We start from the raw sequence: 12,258 nt of genomic DNA, 5'->3' as shown, positions 1-12,258 counted from the left end.
GGTTTCCCCGCCCAGCCCCCGTTCCGACGGTGCATCTAGCATCGTTGATGGGCGTGTGGAGGTGTATCTTCGGCAGATCTATCTTTGGTGGATTTGCTCGGATCTTATCGTTGTTCGTCCATGTTCGTGTGTCTTCAGTTTGAATCCTTCCGGTCTACGTTATTCTTCATCGGCGGCGGTTGTTGTTCTGTGGTGCTGGTCCTATGGGACCTTAGCACGACGACTTCCCGACTGTCTACTACAATAAGTTGTGTCCGACTCCGGCGATGGAGGGGCGATGACGGCGGCGCGCTTTCGGCTCGCTTCAATGCTTGTAGTCATCGCTAGGTGGTCTACGAATCTGGATGTAATTTTGATTTCTGGTGTTCGTTGTACTGCCATGATTAAAAATAAATAGATTGGAGGTTTTCCCCCAAAAAAAACAATAAGAGTTACATCATTACCTACTAGAATCCCCAGTATATAGCACAACAATTATTAGACAACATAAACAGGTTTTCCATACCATAGTTAGGTAACAATGTTTTACCAAGACTACCTGCTTGGTTTTACATACCATAAGAGCATCTCTAGCAGAACCCGTATAGGTGGTCAAACCCGTAAAATAACCGCTTTTTACAGTTTCAGTGGAAAAACGAACCCGAATAGACCCCTTAAAATTGTATGATCCTTAAATTTTTTTACCGGCCCTGTGAACACAGGCCCGAAAGCCGTGTATCTTCAGTTTCGGAGGCAATTTTGCCAGGGCCCCGAATACCAGTCAAGGCTAGCAGTTGGGGAATTTCAGCTCCCGCCAACGCCTTGAAGCTCGCCGCCGCACCGCTGCGGCCCGTCCGCCCAGCCGCCCATCGATGCGAGCAAGCTTGCTTGCTACGGTGGCGAACGGACGGACGAGGGAGACGCGGGACGGCCACGATGCGCGGACGGAGGCCAGGGCTGCGCGGGCGGCGGCCGGGCGCGCGCCGCCGGACTCAGGTGTGGTTCAGTGGCAAGTGTGAGTGGATTTAGGGTTTAGGCAATGGGGGGTTGGCCACTTTGGGACGCAACACAATCAGATGGCCATCACGATCATGGTTGATAAAGGCAGGAATGAGGGTTAGCAATAAAATGGATGAGGCGTTACGTTAAAATAGATAACGTGAATCTATGAAGGGGTTTTGAGTCGTGCTTATTGTGCTAGAAGCATGTGTTTTATTCTCCCGTTGCAATGCTAGTTTTTAGAAAAGGAGGAAAGCAACAAATTGCAACTCGGTTAGCTGCTTTGCCAAAGCCGGTTCCTTTAGTTTTTTTATAGCAGAGATTCCAATATATGACAACAGTGACAATGTATGATTTCTGCAAGCAGTCTATGCGAGTGAAGCCAGAAATACTAAATCACCATTCGATTAAGTGTCATACCATGAATTATTCTATAAATTATCACAGACAATCCATAGATAATGAACACGCAGACCAGATTCAATTACCAAACACTAATTAACATGCAGTACTTAACAAAGCACCTGCTCCATGCAGCTTAGAACAGCACATGGAGTTAACAGTAAGAGTTACATCAAGCTGCCAAAATCCCCGGTATAGCACATAAATTATTGGCGAGTGATCTGCGCCGGCGCACCGGCCCAGTAGTTCGGCCGGTCATACCCTGTCCATTCGATTCTTTTCTCCCTAACCGTCAGATCTGGTCCTCTAATCTCCCACCACTAGAAAATGCATAGTCATCACCAGACCACGCCTCCTCTATTGGGTCCCATCCCTGGAAAGTGCGTAGTCGCCACCAGACCACGCCTCCTCTGTCGTGTTGCTCCTTCGCTAGATGCGGTAAACGCATTCGTCGGCGTCGGCAGCCCCGGCGGGACTGATGCTGTTGTCAGCTTGCCGTCCCTCGTCTCACGGCCACCGGGATTGCAGCACCGCCGCAGATTGTGTGTCAGCTTCTACTGTTGACCGGTTCCATCCCACAGTCGTCATGGTTGTAGAAAAAATTCTCGTGTCGGCGGCTTCGGCTCACCACCACCATCGACTAGCACTGCCATGATCCAGCAAAGAACTCGGTAGCAAAAACCACTGAAGCAAAACATTTAGTCAGTTCCAGCTAAAAAGACACCGGTTGTAGCAAAAAAAGCCACTGATCCAGCAAAAAACAGAATTCGGTAGCAAAAACCAAAAATGGTCAATTGAAGCAAAATATTTAGTCGGTTCCAGCTAAAAAAAACATCGGTTGTAGCAAAAAAAGCCACTGATCCAGCAAAAAAATCTCAGTAGCAAAAATCTCTAATAGTCGGTTGTAGCAAAAAATTAACTAGTTCCAGCTAAAATTAACAAAGGTTGCTACAAGAAAGTCACGTCAGAAATTTCAAAGAAAAAGATTGTAGCAAAAGAACTAGCAGGTTCCAACAAAACATAATGCTGGTTCCAGCAAAAAAAAGTTGGCGGCCAGGAATGCGTCCAATTTTAGCAACGGTGGATACTTCCAGCATGCCGCCTGGCCGGTTGCAGCAAATGCCGACGCTAGGTCCAGCAAAGTGCTGCCCAGGTCGTAGCCAAACGCTGATGCAGGTTGCAGCGAAAAAATGGTGACCGCGGGTGGTAGCAAATTACCGGGGCGGTTCCAGCAAACGTTGAATACGGTCCCATCATTTCTGGTCACCCGCCGTTCTAGCATCATTTCTGCCCAGGTCGTATGTTAGTGGATGCAACCGAGAGGGCATGGCTTGCAATTGGCCAACATTGTCCTTTCAGAATCCATGCTATCAAACTTTCAAAAGTTTGACCACTCGTATGCCTAGAAGCTATCAAGATTGACTACATGAAGTTTATATTACAGTACATGTTTTCATAAATGATTTAACAGTACAAGTTACAACATCATTAATATAGAAGCTATAAAATAGGTTAAAGTTATATTTCGAGAAACACAAAATGTCACTAAGTTAAAATAAAACAGAAACCATCTCGTAACAAGGGTCTGATCTGAGCTAGGAAATTGCGTCAAACATATATCTTTGTTATTGTCTGGGGAAAGGGCTAAGGCGCATCATATAATTTGTTAGCATATAAACCGTTTGATAGTGATACATGAGTTAAAGCAGCTATTCATGCATGTTAGTGGATGCTAACGATCGACAGAGCATGCATGGCTGCAATTGGCTAACAGTAGTCCTTCTAGAATCCATACTATCAAACGTTCAGAAGATTTGTCACCAGTATGTCTAAAGCTATCAAATTTATACTACTAGAGTGGGTTTGGGAAATGGTTTAACAACAGTACAGCAGAAGAACCACAAAAAGTCACTAAGGGAAACTAAGAGATGGCATACTCTTCTTCACTCAAAGTAAATCAAATGCCCATATATCATGGAATCAATGTTTCATCATATCAGCAGTGTAGTCAATGTGCTAGCGGGGCCAGGGGCCGCCCAACCACTACAGATTGCTTCAGTAAAAACTACTCTACTCTGCAAAAGCACCAAAATTTTCAAACTACAGTGCAAAAGTACCAATTTTTTCATCTTAGATTTATGTGCATATAAAAGGGGTTCATCATATCCACTGTGTAGTCAATGTGCGAGCAGGGCCAGGGGCCAAACCCAACCACTGAGTAATTATCACCACTTCTTCAAGCAAGCAAAAGTAAAAAATTTAGCACAAAAATCTAAGATAGGCCTCCACTTGAATCCGGCACTTATTGTGCACATTTCAGTGGCAATATTCACCATTATTGGGTCAAATTACAGAAGCCCTCTCCTAACAAGGGTCTGAACTAGGAAATTGCATCAAACCAATATCTTTGTTATTGTAAGATAGGCCTCCACTTGAATCCGGCACTTATTGGCAATATTCACCATTATTGGGTCAAATTACAGAAACCCTCTCCTAACAAGGGTCTGAATTAGGAAATTGCATCAAACCAATATCTTTGTTATTGTCTGGGGAAAAGGCTAAGGCGCATCATATAATTTGATTTGTTACTAGCATAAAACCCGTTTGATGGGGTTAATTTGGTGTTAAAAGTCAGAACAAGGCAGTCGGGCAGCGAATTGCAGGCATAGTAGGTGGATCGAACGAACGAGAGCGCAATTAGGTACCTGAGAGGTGGGAGGCAGAGAGTCCGCCGGCGGCGAATAACGGGGTCCCAGAGTCCGCCTCGAAGTGCTGGAGGGAGAGCGCAGCGCCATGGCACCGGCACATCGCACGCCGCAAGAATCCGGAGGAGGAGGAGGGGGCGTCGGCTAGGGTTTGGGTGCAGCTGCTTGCTTCCTCGATCGATCCGGGGCCTCGTCTTTGTTGCGGTACCCGAGAGCCGCTGCCTTTTGTAGCTCTTCTTGGTGGACGGACTAGGATGGGCTGGCCACCCGGCATCTTGGGCCTGCTTCACACCAACCAACAACGACAACAACGACGGACGAAAGAACGTCGTCCCGAGTGTTTTAAGGCCCACACCACAAAAGAAGCCCGAAATACCAAAATCACTATCCAAGGAATACTTCTTGCTTTTCTCACAAAAAAAGTACTTCTTGTAAAGATCACTCCATCTTCCGAGTTTGCGACAAAACAATGCACATGCAGCGAGTCACTTGTCGCAACCTGGGTGTTTTTCCTTTTTTCGTTGATTCGTTTATTCAAAACATTTTTATCTCTTAAACCGTGCGTCCAAATTTTGAACCGTTTTCACCGTTGGATTTCTCGCGTCAAGATCTTTGAGACTAAGTACCATGTTAATAGGTTTTGATGGCCTTTTTCACGAAAAAACAAGGAAAAATCAGATGGAATTTTTTTGAATTGGAAGCATGGTTCTCGCATAGTTGTGCCTCTCATGGCAGCAAACTTGTCCCTCCATGGGAGGCAAATATATGCCTCTCATGGAAGCAAAAATACACTTTTTACTTTCCTGGAAGCAAATTTGTGCCTCTCACCGAAGAAAAAAAAGAAACCTGTTTTTTTGGTGAAATATGCCCTAGAGGAAATAATATTGTATTATTGTATTTCTATTTTCATAATTAAGAGTTTATATTTCATGTTATAACTGTTATGATTCTGGAATATGTCATTCAGTGAAAAACTCATATGCACGTGTGAAATGATAAATACTCGAATGTTGTTGTTGATCATGTTTTTGACGTGTGAAACTCATATTAGGGAGTAGTAAATAATAGGTTCCTAGTCTTGCTTCTAAGACTAGCTCCTGTTGTTGATGATTATTATTTTTGGATCTTATAATATCGTCAGGTGTAACGATATGTTGGAAATATGCCCTGGAGGCAATTAGATGGTATTATTATATTTTCATTTTCATAATTAATAGTTTATATTTCATGTTATAACTGCTATGATAATGGAATATGTGATTCAGTGAAAAACTCATATGCACGTGTGGAATAATAAAATAGTAAAGTATAGGTTCCCGGGCTTGCCTCTAGGACTGGCTCAAGTGTTGTTGTTGATCATGTTTTCCGGATCTGAGGATATTGTTAAGAGTAACGATAGTCCTAAGACAACATTGAGAATATGATGTTAGAAGAATGATCATATTGAATCGACCCAATCTTGTTTATTATACTTTCAGACAATATTGGCTGAAATCAAGTGTTATAACAAAGAGTGTTAGCATGTGTTTTTAGTTCCTCAGACCGTGAGAGTATCGTGGTCACTTGCTACCATACAGTGGACTTTGGGGTTTCTCAAATGCCATCTGTAACACGGTGATCATAACCACAACTTACGGGTTCATCGAAAAGTTTGACAAGGGACTAGATAGCTCGAGAGTGGGATTTGCTCCTCTAACGATGGAGAGATATTCTTAGCGCCCTCTCGGTGTGACGGCATCCATCATCGTCTGGCCAGACACGGGTGACTACATCACAGGGATGTTGGAACACTTCAACAAGAAAAGAGAACAAAATTGGTAACGAGGATAACAGTATAGCGAGCATGTGATGACTCGGGAGGATACCGGTGCTCCCCGAGTTTTGGAAAGTACCATGAAGCAAAGGAAACATCACATGATAACCAAAGGTTCACTCGAATGGCATTCGTGTAATCATAAGGATCGATATGGACGTCCATGGTTCCTCTATCAGTCATTGAACGAAGGGGTTTCGTTCATGTCTATGATTTACCGAACCTACGGGGTAACAAGCTTAAGGTAATCACGTTCTGCTGAGTGTTAGTAGGATTAGAGTATCGAGGATTTCACTACAAATTTTGCTTTATTCGGTGACAAAAACCTTGGTGATGAAACATGAACCGTCGCTTAAAACCATTTTCAGTGACGGTCCACTGTCACGATGTGCTTTCCTCCCGGGGCTGCGCCCTAGCCACCTTTGGCAACGTTCTAGCCTGATTTTCGGCGACGCATTTGGGCATCACTATGCATGTCCATTTTTTGGGACGGCTCGTAGTGTCACATAAAATGTTTGGTGTGACAAAAATGGTCGGTTGGTTAGAAAAATGATTTTAAAAATGGTGAGTTGGTGTTCAAAACGTAGTACCTTATAATTTCTGACATTGTAGAGCTTATAACATATTAGAATCAAATTTTTCGGGTGTTAGTTGACATGTTCTGCATGTTGGCACAGGAAAAATGGTGTAGTGGGCTTGAAAACAAAGTTTTGGGTTTATCTAATGGACATTAGTTGAGATGTTCGTAATGAAATCTATTACATTCTTTTCGTTTATGCTATCATTTTATTAAACTATGAGATCCCAAACTAATTCTTACATAGAACATGAGAATAAAAAAATAATTGTCGTGGTGGGCGCACGATAGATGCCAAAGGATGGCTAAAGAGAGGGACATGCTCGAGGGTGTTGGGAATCGTTGCATGGAAAAAATAAATTCTATGCACACACAATGATCTATCCATGGAGATGCATAGCAACGAGGGGGGAGTGTGTCTATGTACCCTCGTAGACCGTAAGGGGAAGCGTTTCACAACATGGTTGATGTAGTCAAACTTTCTTCACGATCCACCGATCGAGTACCGAACGTACGGCACCTCCGAGTTCTGCACACGTTCAACTCGGTGATGTCTCTCGCCTTCTTGATCCAGCAAGACGTCGAGGTAGTAGATGAATTCCGTCAGCATGATGGCGTGGTGACGGTGATGGTGAAGTGATCTCCGCGGGGCTTCGCCTAAGCACTACTAAAATATGACCGGTGGAGTAAACGGTGGAGGGGGGCGCCACACACGGCTAGGCAATTGTCTGGTCTGTGCTAGGGGTGCCCCCACATATATATAGGTGGGAGGGGGAGGAGAGAGGCCAGGAGGATCCCCAAGTAGGACCGAATCCTACTTGGGCTCCTCCCAAGCCATGCGCCCCTCTGCCATATATATCGGAGGGGGAAGGAAAGAGGGTGGAGGCGAAGGAAGGGGGAATCCTATTCCCTTTCTTTCTTTCCTCCTTCCCCTTTCCATCTCCACCTTGGCCGGCCCATACGGGGGGCGCACCAGCCCCTTGTGGCTGGTGTGTTCCCCCTCTTGGCCCATAAGGCCCATATCTTTTGCCGGGGGTACCCAGAACCCCTTCCGTGACCCGATATGTACCCGGTACCCTCCGGAGCACTTCTGATGTTTGAATACCATCGTCCTATATACCAATCTTTACCTCTCGACCATTTCGAGACTCCACGTCATGTTCGTGATCTCATCCGGGACTCCGAACAACATTTGGTCACCAAATCACATAACTCATATAATACTATATCGTCATCGAACGTTAATCGTGCGGACCCTACGGGTTCGAGAACTATGTAGACATGACGAGACACCTCTCCGGTCAATAACCAATAGTGGAACCTGGATGCTCATATTGGCTCCTACATGTCCTATAAAGATTTTTATTGGTCGAACCGTTATGACAACATATGTAATTCCCTTTGTCCATATGTATGTTACTTGCCTGAGATTCGATCGTCGGTATCTTCGTACCTAGTTCAATATCGTTACAGGCAAGTCTCTTTACTCGTTCCGTAATACATCATCTCGTTACTAACTCCTTAGTCATTTTCTTGCAAGCTTATGATGTGTATTACCGAGAGGGACCAGAGATACCTCTCCGATACTAGGAGTGACAAATCCTAATCTTGATCTATGCCAACTCAACAGACACCTTCGGAGATGCCTGTAGAGCATCTTTATAATCACCCAGTTACGTTGTGACGTTTGATAGTACACAAGGCATTCCTCCGGTATCCGGGAGTTGCATAATCTCTTAGTCGAAGGAATATGTATTTGACATGAAGAAAGCAATAGCAATAAAACTGAACGACCATTATGCTAAGCTAATGGATGAGTATTGTCCATCACATCATTCTCCTAATGATGTGATCCCGTTATCAAATGACAACTCACGTCCATGGTTAGGAAACCTTAACCATCTTTGATCAACGAGCTAGCCTCGTAGATTCTTACTAGGGACACTATGTTTGTTTATGTATTCACACATGTATTAAGGTTTCCGATCAAAAAAATTCTAGCCTGAATAATAAAGCTTTATCATGAATAAGGAAATATAAGATAACAACTTTATTATTGCCTCTAGGGCATATTTCCTTCAGTCTGCCACTTGCACTAAAGTCAATAATCTAGATTACATAGTAATGAATCTAACACCCATGGAGTCTTGGTGTTGATCATGTTTTGCTCGCGGAAGAGGCTTGGTCAACGGGTTTTCCACATTCAGATCCGTATTTATCGTTCAAATTTCTATGTCTCCATCCTTGACTTGTTCATGAATGGAGCTGAAGCTTCCTTGATGTGTTTGGTTCTCTTGTGAAACTTCGATTCCTTTGCCAAGGCAATTGCTCTAGTGTTGTCACAAAAGATTTTCATTGGACCTGATGCACTAGGTATTACACCCATATCGGATATGAACTCCTTCATCCAGTCTCCTTCATTTGCTGCTTCCGAAGGAGCTATGTACTCTGCTTCACACGTAGATCCCGCCACGATGCTCTGCTTGGAACTGCACCAACTGACAGCTCCACCATTCACTGTAAATACTTATCCGGTTTGTGACTTAGATTCATCTGGATCAGTGTCAAAGCTAGCATCGACATAACCATTTATGACAAGCTCTTTGTCACCTCATAAATGAGAAACATATCCTTGGTCTTTTTTAGGTACTTTAGGATGTTCTTGACTGTTGTCTAGTGATCCACTCCTGGATTACTTTGGTACCTTCCTACCAGACTTATTGGCAAGGCACACATCAGGTATGGTACATAGCATAGCATACATGATAGAACCTACGGTTGTGGAATTGAGTCTGGCATTGAGTCTGACTCAACTTCACACCTTGTGGGCAAGAACCCTTTCTTTGACTGATCCATTTTGAACTTCTTCAAAACTTTATCAAGGTATGTGCTTTGTGAAAGTCCTATTAAGCATCTTGATATATCTCTATAGATCTTGATACCAATATATAAGCAGCTTCACCGAGGTCTTTCATTGAAAAACTCTTATTCAGGTATCCTTTTATGCTATCCAGAAATTCTATATCATTTCCAATCAACAATACGTCATCTACATATAATATTAGAAATGCTACAGAGCTCCCACTCACTTTCTTGTAAATACAGGCTTCACCGAAAGTCTGTATAAAACCAGATGCTTTGATCACCTCATCAAAGCGCATATTCCAACTCTGAGATGATTGCACCAGTCCATAGATGGATCGCTGGAGCTTGCACACTTTGTTAGCACCTTTTGGATTGACAAAACCTTCTGGTTGCATCATATAGAACTCTTCTTTAAGAAATCCATTAAGGAATGCAATTTTGACGTCCATTTGCCAGATTTGATAATTATAAAATGCAACAATTGCTAGCATGATTCAGACAGACTTAAGCGTCGCTACGGGGGAGGAAGTCTCATCATAGTCAACCCCCTGAACTTGTCGAAAACCTTTTGCGACAAGTCGAGCTTTGTAGACAGTAACATTACCATCAGTGTCAGTCTTCTTCTTGAAGATCCATTTATTCTCTATGGCTTGCTGATCATCGGGCAAGTCCCCAAAGTCCACACTTAATTTGTTCTCATACGTGGATCCTATCTCAGATTTCATGGCCTCAAGTCATCTGTTGGAATATGGGCTCATCATAGCTTCTTCATAGTTCGTAGGTTCGTCATGGTCTAGTAACATGACTTCCAGGACAGGATTACCATACCACTCTGGTGCGGAACATGCTCTGTTCGACCTACGAGGTCTAGTAGTAACTTGATCTGAAGTTTCATAATCATCATCATTAGCTTCCTCACTAGTTGGTGTAGGCATCACGAGAACAGAGTTCACTGATGTGATAGTTTCCAATTCGAGACAAGGTACAATTACCTCATCAAGTTCTACTTTCCACCCACTCACTTCTTTGAAGAGAAACTCCTTCTCTAGAAAGGTTACATTCTTAGCAACAAAGATCTTGCCTTCAGATCTATGGTAGAAGGTGTACTCAGTTGTTTCCTTAGGGTATCCTATGAAGATGCACCTCTCCGATTTGGGTTCGAGCTTATCTGGCTGAAGCCTTTTGACATAAGTGTCGCAACCCCTAACTTCAAGAAACGACATATTAGGTTTCTTGCCAAACCACAGTTCATACGGTGTCGTCTCAACGGATTTAGACGACACCCTATTTAACGTGAATGCAGTTGTCTCTAATGTATAACCCAAAACGATAGTGGCAAATCGGTAAGAGACATCATAGATTGCACCATATCTAATAAAGTACGGTTACGATGTTCGGACCCACCATTACGCTGTGGTGTTCTAGGTGGCGTGAGTTGTGAAACTATTCCACACTATTTTAAATGAAGGCCAAACTCGTAAATAAAATATTCACCTCCGCGATCAGATGGTAGAAACTTTATCTTCTTGTTACGATGATTCTCCACTTCACTCTGAAATTCCTTGAACTTTTCAAATGTTTCAGACTTGTGTTTCCTTAAGTAGATATACCCATATCCGCTCAAATCATCTGTGAAGGTCGGAAAATAACGATACCTGCTGCATGCCTCAACACTCATCAGACCGCATACGTCAGTATGTATTATTTCCAATAAGTCATTGGCTCGCTCCATTATTCCGGAGAACGGAGTTTTAGTCATCTTGCCCATGAGGCATGGTTCGCAAGTATCAAATGATTCATAATCAAAGGATTCCAAAAGTCCATCTGCATGGAGTTTCTTCATGCGCTTTACACGGATATGACCTAAATGATGCACTATCATTATCAACTTTGCATATTTTGGCATCAATATTATGAATATGTGTATCACCACAATCAAGATTCAAAGGAAATAGACCACTCTTCAAGGGTGCATGACCATAAAAGATATTACTCATATAAATAGAACAACCATTATTGTCTGATTTAAATGAATAACCGTCTTGCACTAAACAAGATCCAGATATAATGTTCATGCTCAACGCTGGCCCCAAATAACAATTATTCAGGTCTAAAACTAATCCCGAACGTAGATGTAGAGGCACTACTAGGGAAAACCTTATACACAGAGGTATAGCAGTAGCGCTGGTCAGAACTAAGCGCTACTGCTACTTAGTAGTAGCGGTTGTCACAAAAGCATGCTACAACTATAGTTGTAGCAGTAGCGCATCTGCGTAGAAAAGAGCTACTACTATAATTCCCACACTGTTGTCGGTAGGCTAGGAATAGTAGTAGCGAGCCTGTGTGAAGCACGCTATTGCTAAGTGCATTGTAGCAGCGCGTTTATATGGTAGAGCACTACTGCTAAGAAAAAAATAAGTAGAAAAATAAATAGAAAAATAAATGAAAATGAAATAAATAGAAAAATGAAAAATGAAAAAAAGAAAAAGAAAAGAAAATAAAAATAGAGGAGAAAGGCATAAGAGTAGCGCTTGTTCTCACAAAGCGCTATAGCTACTTTAGCAGCAGCGCTTTTCCATTCACGCGTTATAGCTAAGTTCCTTAGATAAAAGGAAAAGAAAAAGGAAAATAAATAGCTACTTCCTGTAGCAGCGCCTTTTAGTGGAAAGCGCTATAGCGAACTTAGCTATAACGCGTTTTCCTTACCTACGCTACTGCAAGTTTGACTTAAGCACGCGCGGGGTCAAAATTTTGCCAAGTCCTTTCCCCCCCTCTCCCCTTCTCCCCCCACCATCCGTCGCCTGCCTCCCCGCAACCGTTCCCCTGAGCCATCGTCGATCGCCCTGCGCCTGAGTCGCACGCCTCTGGAGCTACCCTCATCCGCTCCTCGCCGCCCCTGCTCCCTCATCGCCCTACAT

The 12,258-nt window shown here is 43.3% G+C and overlaps 1 long non-coding RNA gene across 1 annotated transcript; it reads right to left on the bottom strand.

Moving 5' to 3' along the window:
- Positions 1 to 1,385: 1,385 nt before the first annotated feature.
- LOC123159272 (uncharacterized) lies at positions 1,386 to 4,268 on the bottom strand. Its single transcript, XR_006479615.1, has 2 exons — positions 4,086 to 4,268; positions 1,386 to 2,064 (listed from the first exon to the last, which is right to left on the bottom strand). It is a non-coding gene; the product is annotated as an uncharacterized lncRNA (long non-coding RNA).
- Positions 4,269 to 12,258: the final 7,990 nt, after the last annotated feature.

Source organism: Triticum aestivum, chromosome 7B (assembly GCF_018294505.1).
Source record: "Triticum aestivum cultivar Chinese Spring chromosome 7B, IWGSC CS RefSeq v2.1, whole genome shotgun sequence".
NCBI classification, from domain to species: Eukaryota; Viridiplantae; Streptophyta; class Magnoliopsida; order Poales; family Poaceae; genus Triticum; species Triticum aestivum.
This window is presented reverse-complemented; position numbering and strand designations above follow the sequence as displayed.